General features: G+C 43.3%; 1 long non-coding RNA gene across 1 annotated transcript; it reads left to right on the forward strand.

Annotated features, from left to right (window-relative positions):
• Positions 1 to 319: 319 nt before the first annotated feature.
• On the forward strand, positions 320 to 12,341 carry LOC123641905. The gene is made up of 3 exons (XR_006736365.1): positions 320 to 475; positions 7,811 to 7,938; positions 11,569 to 12,341. It is a non-coding gene; the product is annotated as an uncharacterized LOC123641905 (long non-coding RNA).
• Positions 12,342 to 12,591: the final 250 nt, after the last annotated feature.

The raw sequence follows: 12,591 nt of genomic DNA on the forward strand, positions 1-12,591 counted from the left end.
GAGACACGCCTTTCCTTTAAAACCCTCAGCGCCAAACACGGAGCAGGTGCCGAATAACGTCAGCGAGGCCGACGGGCCAGCTGTGAGCCCCCTGGCTGGGCTTGAATCGCGCCTCTGCCGGGCTCGACTTCTCCCGCGTTCTCCGAGGACCCGGCCTGAGGCCGCCGGGTGGGAAACAAGCCGGAGAAGCCCAGGCGCCAGCGGCCAGAGGGCGCTTGTGAGCTGTGATGCTCGGGGACAACTTTCCGGCCCGAGGACTTTGGCCCCGGTGTGGGGCCTCTGTAGTAAAGCCTCATCTGGGCCTGGCTCCGCCTGAACAAATGCCCCATCCCTGCTGCCCACGGCCTGGGGGAGGCCGACGGGAGCCACGGGCCGGGCAGTAGGAGCCCGGGCACCTCAGAGACCGGGCCCGAGGAGAGGGAAGACAGAGGAGTTACCCGATTATCTGGTTCTACTCTCATAAAGACACACCGAGGTATGTACAATTATTGTCCTTTTACAGAGGAAGAACCAGAGGCACAGAGAGGTTACATAACTTACCCAGAGACACACAACTAATGAGTGGCACAGGTGGGATTCGGACCAAGGTCTGGACCCCTATCCAGACGTCCTCCCATAGCCCTCTGCGTGGCCTCGAGGGGGTCTGGACGTTTCAGTTAAGGAGCCCACTCCGAGAGCCCTCTGGACCAAGGGGCCCGAGAGTTAATGCTCTGATGCTCCCAAGGGCCAAGTAGGAAGTAACAGGCCTGGGCAGGGCGGGCTCTGTTCTAGCACAGCAGGGGCGACGGTGGAGAGAATTCACCCTGGGCCCTGTGTAAGTGGCACCTTCAGGCTGCCTGTGCCATTGCCACAGGTCCCAATCTGCAGCATTGGGTGTGTGTGTGTGAAGCCTTAACTCCTTGCGGCCATGTCCTTGGCCGAGGGCACCGCCGATTCCTTTTGTGGCCACCAGAGGGAGGCGCTCCCCTGGGAAGTGTTTGCAGCGGGGCCTCACCCCTGCAGACCCCTTCCCTGGCACCTGGGGTCTCAGCGCCACCCCCGCTGTTACCCTCAGGCCCAGCTCTGCTCTGAGGAGCGTTGCTGATGAGGCCTCGTCTGCATCCTGTGGCCTCCCCTTCCAAAGAGGCACTCTCAGGGTGTGTGTGTGTGTGTGTGTGTGTGTGTGTGTGTGTGTGTGTGTGTGTGTGTGTGAGAGAGAGAGAGAGAGAGAGAGAGAGAGAGAGAGAGAGAGAAAGAGAGAGAGAGAGAGAGAGAGAGAGACTTGGGGACATGCAGACTTCACCTCAGATAGTATTCATAGCAAAGCCCATGTATAAAAGCCTACTGAATTTTTATAAAATGATCTCTCCTCTTTTACATTTAATAAAAGGAAACATAAGGACTTCTCTACAGGTACAGCAACCACACAATTCAATCCTTGATTTCCAGTCAAGATGGCATAGGGGGTTCGTGCGGTACTCACTCTGTTCCAAACACATAACAATAATAAATAAAACAGAAAAAAATAATAAGCAAAAGGACATAGTGGGGCCCCAACCAAAATGGATATCTCTGTGTGCCCGAAGCAGATAAGAAATGCCAAGTGGTGAGTGGGGCCGAGGGCCTGCCGGTCTCACGGTCTACAGACAGCAGGAACTGCCAGAGGCGTAGCTCCTGGTAACTGGAGCTAAAGTGCTCCATGTAGCACAGGGCACAACAGCCAGGCTTCTTGAAGCCAGGGGTGGGGTGAGGCTCCCTCTGCTTGTGAAAAGAAACTGGAAAAAAGAAAAAACCCCAGCTGTCCACATACAGCCTGGGGCTTGAGATGTGGGGAGATGAAGACAGACTCTTGATTAAGCCAAGCCACCATTTGGCTATGTGCCTGTATATGTGATGTCCTCATACTACAACAGAGTGGGAGCCCTGAAATGCTATTGTAAGATCTGATTCTCAACTGGGCCTAGGGTCCCAGCTCAGGATAGTTAGAGACAAAGTGACAAAAAAAAAAAAAAAAGATGTAAAGACAAAGTAAAAAGTCCTCCAATTCACTGTGAAGTTGTAAACCAAAATAGATGAAAAATACTTAATGGTAAGAAAAACAGTCAACAAAACCAACATTTAGAATATGAATTCACTGCAGACTAAATTAATTTTTTAAAAGTCTTACAAAGAATTAAAAATATTTAGGTTGCTCAAAAAGGCAATGAAGGCTTAATATCTGCTGGAAATTAACAAAACATAAAGAGGCAGATCAAAATTACACAAGGACAAGTGAATATAAAAAAATCAATTAGAAATCTTGGAAATGAAAAGTTTGTTCATTAAAAATAAAAAACACTGCATAAACTGTAGACACAAAAAGAGAATTAGCAAGTTAGAAGACATTACTTAGGAATTAACACTAGTACAATACACAGAGACAAAGATTTAAAGATATAAGAGCAGTTATGAGACATGAAGCACACCTTGTATGAAGGACAATGTATGTTCAGTAGGAGTTTCAGATGAAGAGAATGAAGGGAATGGCAGTGAAGCAATATATGAGGAAATAGTAGCTGAGAAATTTCCTTAGGGAAATTGCAGAATCAGACGCAAAGAGAGAAAAAAAAAGAAAGAAATCCCTTACAATAGACCTGAGAAAAAGACAGATTACTTAAAAAGTAACTTCTGGGCCTCAGCAAAGACTGAGGCCATAGACGAAGGAGTAGTATCTTCAAAGTGCCAACTAGACTTTTATACCCAGCTAACCTATAGTTACAGTTTAAGACAAAAATGGGGCATTTCCATACATATAAAGTATAGACCCTCCTTGAAAGAATTATTATAGGATATACTTCAGGAATAAAAATGAACCCTGAAAAAAGGGAAGGATATAAGAAACAATGTTAAGCATATAAGTTGATAAAACATGTTGATAAATCTAAGCATTGACTACAAAAACTCTTTTTAAAATTCTCATTTTTTAAAAAGATACACATATACATATTTTTAAAAGTCAAATAATTCTACAAGGCTTATGTGGTAGCCAGCTTCCTGTATGGTACCCAGTGATCCTCACCTCCTGGTATGCATGCCCTTGTGTCATACCCTTCCACTGAATAGGGCTCATACGTATAACCAATAGGATGTTGCAGAAAATAATGGTGTTGACATCTGAGGTTAAGTGATGAAAGACATTTAAGCTTCCACCTGTTTATTGTTGTTTTAATCAGCTTGTTTGGGATAATTATTATGCAGCAATAGAGAACAGATACACTCATTTATATACCTAGATACACAAGTCATAAATAAAATACTAGCAAAATGAATCAAGTAGTCTATTATTAAAGTTTATCCCAGAACGTAAGAATGTCTAACTTAGAAATGTTTATTAATGTGATTCACCATATTAAAATTTAAAGGAGAAAAATATGTGATCCTCTTAGTAGACACAAAAAAGCATTTGATAAAGTTTGATATTCATTCATGGTAAAACTTACCAAATTGGGAATAAAAGGAAGCTTTTTGAACATGATAAAGGTTATCCACCAATAATCACCAGCAAACAAACTCCTTTTTTTCTTTTCTTTTCTTTTTTTTTTTTTTGAGACAGAGTCTTTCTCTATTGCTTGGGCTAGAGTGCTGTGACATTAGCCTAGCTTGCAGCAACTTCAAACTCCTGAGCTCAAGCCATCATCCTGTCTCAGCCTGCCAAGTAGCTGGGACTACAGGCATGTGCCACCATGCCCAGCTAATTTTTTCTATTTTTAGTAGAGATGGGGTCTCCCTCTTGCAGAGGCTGGTCTTGAACTCCTGAGCACAAGCGATTCTCCTGTCTCAGCCTCTCTGAGTGCTAGGATTACAGGTGTGAGCCACCACGCCCAGTGGCAAACAAACTCTTGTGGCACAATTTCAGAAGCATTCTTTTAAACTCAGGAATAAGACAAGGATGGCTGTTCTCATTACTTCTCTTCCACATTGGAGAACCTAGCCTATGCAATAATATAAGAAAAAAATGTATAAGAATTGGAACGGAAGAAATCCAACTCTTCTTTTGCAGAGTATAATTATCTATACAGATAATTCAAAAGAATTTATAGGTAAACTATTAGAAGTATTAAATGAATACAATAATATTGGTAGACACAAGGTCAACACAAAAAAATTACTAGTCTTCCCACTCATCAGTAATGACCAGTTAGAAAATGTAATAGAAAAAACAAAGGTCCCATTCATAATGACAAGATAAAGTATGAGGTACCTAGTGATTAATCTAACAGAATAGATAAGATTTTTATGGAGAAAATTACAAGGCATTGTGGGAAGAATAAAAAGAAGACCTGGAAATAAACAGAGAGACATATGTTCATGGATTGAAGACTCAATATCCTAAATATGAAAACTTCTCCAAAATAATCTATAAATTCAGTTAAATTTCAATCAAAATCCCAATAAACTTTTAAAAATGGAACTTGACAAGCTGATCTTAAAATTCATATGGAAGATCAAGAGCTAGATAATTTTGGAAAGGAACACAAGGCAGTGGGGCAGAAGGAAGACTTAACCTGCAAAATAACAAGACTTAGTGGTATTATAAAAGAATGGTAATTAGTGAGTGGGGTGGTGGTGCAGAACAGAGAGCCCAGGAAGAGACCCACGCACATATGGAAAAGATATGCAACAGCTGGGGTTTGGAATCAGTGAGGGAAAGAAATTACTTTTAAAAATAACTGATGCTTGGAAAATTGGTAATCCACATGGAAAAACATAAAATTAGGATCCCATTTCCACACCCCAAATAAATAACTAAAAAGCTAATATTTAAATCTTTTATAATATATAGAAAAAGATCTTCATGCCTTTTGGGCAGGTAATGATTTCTTGAGCAGGATACAAAAACAAATAAAAGGAATGAGTGACATTTTACCTGCTTTACATGAACAACTTCTGCTCAAAGAAGACATGTTAAACAAAACTGAAGACAAGACTCAGACTAGGGGAAAGTATTTGCCACTCAGGGAACTGACAAATGATTAGTATGTACAATTTGTAAAGAAATTCTACAAATCAAATAGGAAAAAGATAAATAATACTATAGAAAAATATGCAAAGAGCATGAAAAGGCAATTCAGAGAAAAGGAAATCCGAATGAGCAAGTTCATTAATAATCATGGAAATAAACATTTAAACTACAGGAGATACCATTTCACACCTGCAGACTGGCCACAATTAAAAATGGGTACTATTAAGTATTTACAAGGATGTAGAGTAAACAGAAACTCTCACAGGCTGCTGGTGGATGTATAAATTGGTACAATCGCTTCGAAGAGCAACTTGTCAATGTCTAAGAAACCTCAGATGTGCAAGTTCCTCAATGCTGCAATTGACTGCTAGAGGAACCCTCACATTTACACAAGCAGGTATGTATAGACTTGTATAGGAATTCATTACAACTTTGCTCATATTAGGGAAAAACTGGACATCATCTTCATATCTATCAACAGGAGAATGAATAAATACTACAGTGTTTATGTAGAATACTGCAGAGCAGTGAAAATGCTGCACATACAAACATGCATAAATCTCAAAAGCATAATGCCGAGCAAAAAAAATCACTCTGTAAAATGACATGTAGAGTGTGGTACCTCTTACATAAAATTTGAAAATTTGGGTAATGGATACATAGTTTTACGTGTGTGTGTGTGTGTGTGTGTTACACAGCTTAAACATACAAGAGAGAGACAAATGTCAGAATTCCAGACAGCTGGGTGTTGGCTGCTTGGATGTGAGATATATTAGTGTCTTTACTTCCTTGTTTGAAATATTATAGTAAAAAAATAACAATCCAGATTTATGTAACTGTTAGTTCAGAGAGAATGGCTTCTGAGCTCCTTGTGTATATATATTTCATGGCACTGGGGTTCTTAGCACCCACTATATCGTGAACTCCCTGACCTTAGGGGTATTATAATTTTTTCCTCTTTATATTCCAATGGCCTAGCATGGTGTAGATGTTCAACCTGTGTTTGTTGACTAACTGAATGAATGACTGACTGAATGAATGAATGAGGGAATGGAGAAAGAAGAGAATGCAAAAAGGACAAAGGGAAGGAAGAGGATGGATACTGAGTTTGAGACAGTGCTTTGCCTGTCTGCAGCTGACATAGACTTGTATGGAGAGAAGTAGATGGTTTGAGAAAAGGTAGGGAAATTAGCTTAGCTGGACTTCAGGCATGGTCAGAGGGAGAAGTCTCAGATGTTTCCTGAGCCTCTCACTTGGGGGACACACAGATTCAGGGGGATCAGTCTAGTCTGATTTTAGACCGAGCTTTGAGACTTCCAGGGGTAAGCATCAGCTTGTACTAGGATATATGGTTCCGGAGCTTCAAAGAGAGGCTGGGGCTAGAAACGTGGTCTTTGTTGCTATGGAAGCGAGGTGATTAGCAGCCCGGCAGTGCAAGAGCTTCTCCAGGCAGACTGGGCAGGGTAAGGAGAGCAGGAGGCTGGAGCCAGAACCTTGGGGAGCATCGTTGTTCTAGGGCTAAGCAGGGAGAAAGAAGCCAGGTAAGGCAGAGAGTCCAGAGAAGTAGGAGAAGACAGGGAGAGGCTAGGAAAAGAGCTTCAGGTAGGACAGTGAGTTCAGTAGGTCAGATAAGGAAGGCCCAGAAATGTAAAAACTGAGAAGTGTCCTTTGAATTTGGCAAAAGGGGGTCATCTGTGGTCTTTGCTGGAAGAGTTTCACTGGAGAGGTGAGAGGGGAAACAGGCTGCACTGTATTGTGAGTGACGTGAGCTGAATGTGAGTGAGCATGCAAGAGTCAGTCTGGAAACCCACTTTCCTCACAGGCCTGGGCTGGAAGGGTGGAGAGGGATCAGCCAATGAGATCATAGGGTGGATTTGCAGCATGGAAGATAGGTGATTCTTAATGAACTACGAGAAGGAATTTGAAGAGAGAAGTATAAAATGTGGGAGAAAGAGAAATAATTAATGAATCAAGGTTTTGGAGAAAATAAAAGAATGTATTATACTAATACTAGCAATACTAATTAGTACTACTAATACTGATACTAGCAAACACTAATAGAGTGCCCACCAAGCACTCTTCTAAGTACCTAACATAAATTTAACTCATTTAATCCTTACAACAATCCTATGAGGTAGGTACTATAATTACCTCATTTTACAGTCGAGGAAACTGAGGTGCTGAAAAGCAAAATAATTACCATCATTACCATTTGTTGAACTCTTTTTATTTACTAGGTACTATGCTAAGAATTTACAAATATTACTCCTGATATGACTCTATGACATATTACTAGATCAACTTTACGTATTAGGCACAGTGAGAACCGAGTGCTTGGCAGTGAGGACGCTGATGGAGAATTTGCCTCCGTCTCTGATTTTGGAGGGGGGTGGGCGTGGATTCAGAGATGGTTGTGCACTTCGGGGAGGGAAGGGGAGACCACAGCAGGAGTTTGGCGTAGTTCAGTTCAATGGCTTTGATTTCTTTGGTTAAGTAGGGAAGGAACACATTTATTGTAGAAAACACAGGTTACTACAAAAGAAAATAAGAATATTTTAATATCAAGCCCTTGCCACGGCCACTCTTCACATTTTGCTGTGTTTCCTTCCACAATTTTCTCTAAGCATACACATAAAGCAGAACAGGGGGAAGTAGGCCCTTCCTTCTGACGGAGAGGAAGAGAGTCAAAATAAACAAACCCAGAGGTCGGAGGTGGGCTGGGAGTGACACTCTGGTGTCACAGGGGGCTTTTGGCAGATGGGCGCCCAGTGAGCGGCCCAGTCGTCTGGGGAAATGGCGCAGGTGTGCTGACTCCCTTTGTATTTTCAGGGTGTGGAAGACCAGGCAACAGACCCTTGAGAGAGGATGTTGGAGGGATGAGGGCGAGTGGCTCTTACCCCATGAAGTAGAAGGGACTGCACTGTGTCCTGACCCCACAGCTTTGGGTCAGTCTGAGGGTAAGTGGGGAACTTTGACCCTTCCAGGAACCTATAGGAATGGGTGGAGTCGAGTGCTCAGCCTATACCTTTGCCTTTCAGGCTTGCCTTCCGGAAGCACTTGTTTAAGGAAGAACACTGTTTTTGTGAGGCTAGGATCCTGCTGTACAGACTCTCCACCTAATAACGCATTATAAACATTTGTCTATATGGTTAAATGTTACACGTCATGATGTTTGGTGGACACACCATTATGCTAGACCATGGCTTATTAACCAATTCCATGTTGGAAATGCCCGCCAGGCTGGACCTCCTTGGAGACCAAACCCAGCCCATCTTGGGAGCTGGCCAGTGCCGTAACCTTTCCCTCTCGTGAGGACCAGCTAAGTCAGTTCCTCCACCTCTCACCTCTCAACACTTTCCTGTGTGGCTCTGGGCCACCTGTTGAGGCCCTAGTGTGTCTTGCTATCAAGCTCACAGAAGTTATGATGAAAAGGAGGCCCAAACACACTGAAAAAACACCAAGGCAAAGACATGGCTGGGACCCAGCCCAGGGTCCCATCCTCCTGCAGTCACAGTCTTGGCTAAGCTGTGCCCTTTCCTCTCGGTGTTTGGCTGGGATGCCAGAGTGGGATGCCTGGCACACTCCCTCGGGCTGAAAGTCACATCCAGATAGGGCTGTTGCCAGATCAGTAGAATTATTGGTCTCTCCAACAACCCTAGTCCTCTCAGCCTTCTCTCTGAAACTAGGTCCCAGAATGTGTTGTGACTACGTGAGCAAAGCCAAGCCACAGAAGCTGACATAGATCAGCTCTAGAGTAGCATGGAGCCTCTTGTGGTGACCTGGGCCCTGGGCCCTAAATGAGGGAAACACTTCCCTGCATGTCTCCAAATTCTTCCCTTGGGCTTGAGGACTATGAGCACACACCTCCCGGAAGACATCAGACAGGCCTGGTTGGAATCCCAGCTCTAGCACTGGCTGGGTGGGCAACCTTGGCCTCACCTCTCTGAGCCTTCAGAGATGAGTTTGCCTCATCTTTAAAATGGAAAATATTATCTGTACTTATGAAGATGAAAGGTCAATGCATATGAACGTAACGGGGTCTTAAAACTGAATTTTCTACCAGACAACAATATGTGCTGCATGGGTGAAAATCCAAAGTGAGATGCTGAGTCACTGTATGGTGATGTTCTAAGGAAATACCAAAAATATGATCCAGGACTTTGAAACCCCCTACCCACTTTGAGACTCTGAAAAAGTAGGCAGAGAGGAGATGGAAGAATTTTGTGAGGAGGATGTCCTTGAAGAAAGCTGTGCTGTGAGTCCTGTCTTGGGGACAGGTGAGCTCCTGTTTCCTTCACCTCATATTTAGTAAGGGTGAGTGTCTGTTGGTGCCACTCCAAGAGTCCAACATGAGACCCCTACAGCTGGGGGTGTGGTGGTCTGGGCTCTGGTCCCACCTGGGAAATCTAGAGGCTGGGAGGAGGGCTCGCTAGTGGCTCTGGTGGTGCTACTGTCACCTCACTGAGACCAGCCTGCACCCCTCAAATTTTTTCTGGCTAAGGGAAGAAGGAGAGTTTCTTCTGGACAGATGTGTGCCCTATAGTAGAGGGAGCCTACAAAGATTCCATGTTGTAGGTCCCATGTAGAAGGATTCCAGTAGCAAAGGTTGGAGCTGAATGCCCAGGGGCTGAAATGAGACTGGACTTGAGATGCATCCACAGGTTAGAGAGAACTTAGGGAGAAAGAGGCTGAGCCAGGAACCTGTGGGGGGCGGGGCATAAAAGCACTCCATGAGCAAGAAGAAGAATTTAACATCTGCCTGGTAAGACAGACTTGAAGCCAACTGACAGCTGTTGCTGCTCTTTCCCGACTTGCTCCCTGGGAGCATTAGTAGCCGTAGCCATGGTAACTGGCTGGGGAGGCAGTGGAAAAAGAGAGAACAACTCTCCTACACTGTCCACACTGGAAGCTTTCAGCAGGCCAAGCCCAAGCTGGGGAAGAGAGAAGAATTTAATGTAAAAATAAGCTCAGAGTTCTGATGAATACCTTGCATTGACATTCCAATTTCTGAATTAAGACTGTGTTTGCAACTGCAAGTAACCACAGACTATGCTAAGCATGAGCAGAAAAATCTTGGGCCTGCAAGTTTTGTCATCCAGGCTGGGGAGGGTGTTTCATTCTGAACAATGATGGTGCAAGGGAACAGCACACCAGTTCCTTAAGGCTCTGAGCACAGTGATTAGCGGCTGGGACATGTACAGCAATAGCTCTTTGTCTCTCTGCCCCACTTACCTGATGGTCTCTGGCTCACAATCCACTGCTGCCCTGACATACTTTTCTCTAGCTCACAGGTTATACCTGAAGCATGTTGTCTGTCTGAATATCAAGCCCAAGTTCTCTTAGTAAAAGCCATTCTAGCTGCTGCTTATCTTGAGCCTAATCTCCCCATCTTGAGTGTTTTTCCTGTCCCAGACAAAGAATCAGGCCAGGAGATGGAGCCAGGTAGGCTAACTTCTGCCCTTTAGCAGGCACATGGCTCCCACCAACAAACTCAAGCTTTCTGGGCAGGTGCTCTTCCTCTTCCTTCTTCCTCTGGGCATGGTGGTCTCCCACCCACATTTTGGACTATGTTTTCTTTCTTTAATCCAGCCTCGTCATCATTTCATCAGCATTTTGTCTTCAGGAGTTCTCCACAGTTTTTGGTCCACCAGGGGACCCCTTCATGATTTTTAGTTACAGATTTTTAAAAATATCTTTGCTTTCATTTGTTAGGAATATAACTTATTTATAATCCACCATATGTGCATCTTAAGCTTGGAGAGAGAGCTTAGGGCTAGATCCATAAATCTGGGAGTCATTTGAATAATAAATGAAAACTTAGTAGGATAAAAGATATTCAGAGAGTCTGTGCACAGAGAAAGGAAAAGCCAGCCAAGGATGGAATTTAGGAAATTACCCACACTTAAGGGGTTGGGAAACAATAAGGAACCAATGGGAAGGAGTGATTGGAGAGGTAGCAGGAGACTCAGAGAAGGGCAGAGGAGAAGGGTCAAGACTACAGAGAGGCTATAGATCAGCCCTGAGAAAAGGTCATGAGGACAACACCTGAGGCTGCTGGTGGCCTTTGAGACCTTCCTCACAGGAGGTGTGAGGCCAAAGCCAGATGAGATGAATTAAGGAGTGCGTGATGAGAAAGCTGAGGTAAGCAGTGAGCACCATTCTATCATAGTAGTGAGAGGGGGAGGGAAAGATGAGGGGGACTTGGAGGCACAAAAGCAGCCAGGAGGCAGTTCAGGTAGATCCTAAAAATCCCTCCACTGACTTGAGGCCTTCTGATACTCATGTGTAAAGGCTTTTTCCTTTTTATAAGAAGTAGATGGATTTAACAGATTTGATCATTGTTTACATTTGTAATGTACATAGCAAGAGTTATTTTGGAAATACTTGTAATAAGTGAAAATTTCCTGTTGTAAATCCATCTTTGTTTAGAAGTGATTTTTGTTTGCTCTTTAGTTTTCTTTTCATGAATAGAAGACATTTTTCCATTTTGTTACTGAATGACGCAAGAAATGTGCAGTTAGGTTTCACAGTTTTTGCCTTAGGGGAAGTCATAAAAGGTGTAGTAACAGCTTTTTCCTTCGGAACAGGTGTTTGGCTGCTGCTCAGAGCCAGAAGAGACTCCTCTCTGTTTACTCTGTCACCAGGAGAGCTACCTGCGCTCTGAGATCCACAACTGCCTGGGCTAGCAAAGAAACCAAACTGCTGGCACAGGGCCAACAGCAGTACAGTTAATAGCTTGGCACAATGAGAGGAAATAACGGGTGCATTAAGCTTGTGACTGAACTCTGATTAGTTGAGTCCTGACACTTTCATCTCATTGCTTTGAAAGAATGACATTATTGTCCAGCCCAGAGAGAACAGTCATGCCTAATTTGGGCAGATTTTGTAATTGAAGGAGAGACAGGATAGGAAAAGGGAAAATTTAAAACAAAGCCCTAAACACAATGTCCCAAAACTCAAAGGGGGAAAGGTATACTGGGCATTTGGGGTTCTTTTTTCTAAACAGTTTTGAGGCATAATTGACAAACAATAAACTTTATATTTAATGTGTACAATTTGATAAGTTTTGACATATGTATATACCTGTGATATCATCACCGCTATGAAGATAAAGAACGTATCCATCTCCCCAAAAGTGTCCTGTGCCCCTTGGCAACCCCTCCCTCGCCGGAGCTGCTTCTGTCACTATAGAGAAGCTTATATTTTCTGAAATTTTATATAAATAAAATCACACAGTAGATACTCTTTTTCTATCTCACTCATTTCACTCAACGTTATTATTTTGAGACTCACCTACACTGTTTTATGTATCAATAGTTCATTCCTTTTCATTGCATAAGAGTATTCCATTGCAAGCATATGCCACAATTTGTTTATCCCTTTCATCTGTTGATAGACATTGGGTTATTTCCAGTTTTACAGTTTTACAATTAAACCCGTGGCAAACATTTGTGTACAAGTCATTGTGTGGACATTGCATTCATTTCTCTTGGGTAAATGCCTAAGAGTGGAATGGCTGGATCATGTATTTAACTTCTTAAGAAACTGTCAAGCTATTTTCCAAAGTGATTGTTTCATTTGACAATCTCCCCAGCAATGTATGAGAATTC

Source organism: Lemur catta, chromosome 1, assembly GCF_020740605.2.
Source record: "Lemur catta isolate mLemCat1 chromosome 1, mLemCat1.pri, whole genome shotgun sequence".
NCBI classification, from domain to species: Eukaryota; Metazoa; Chordata; class Mammalia; order Primates; family Lemuridae; genus Lemur; species Lemur catta.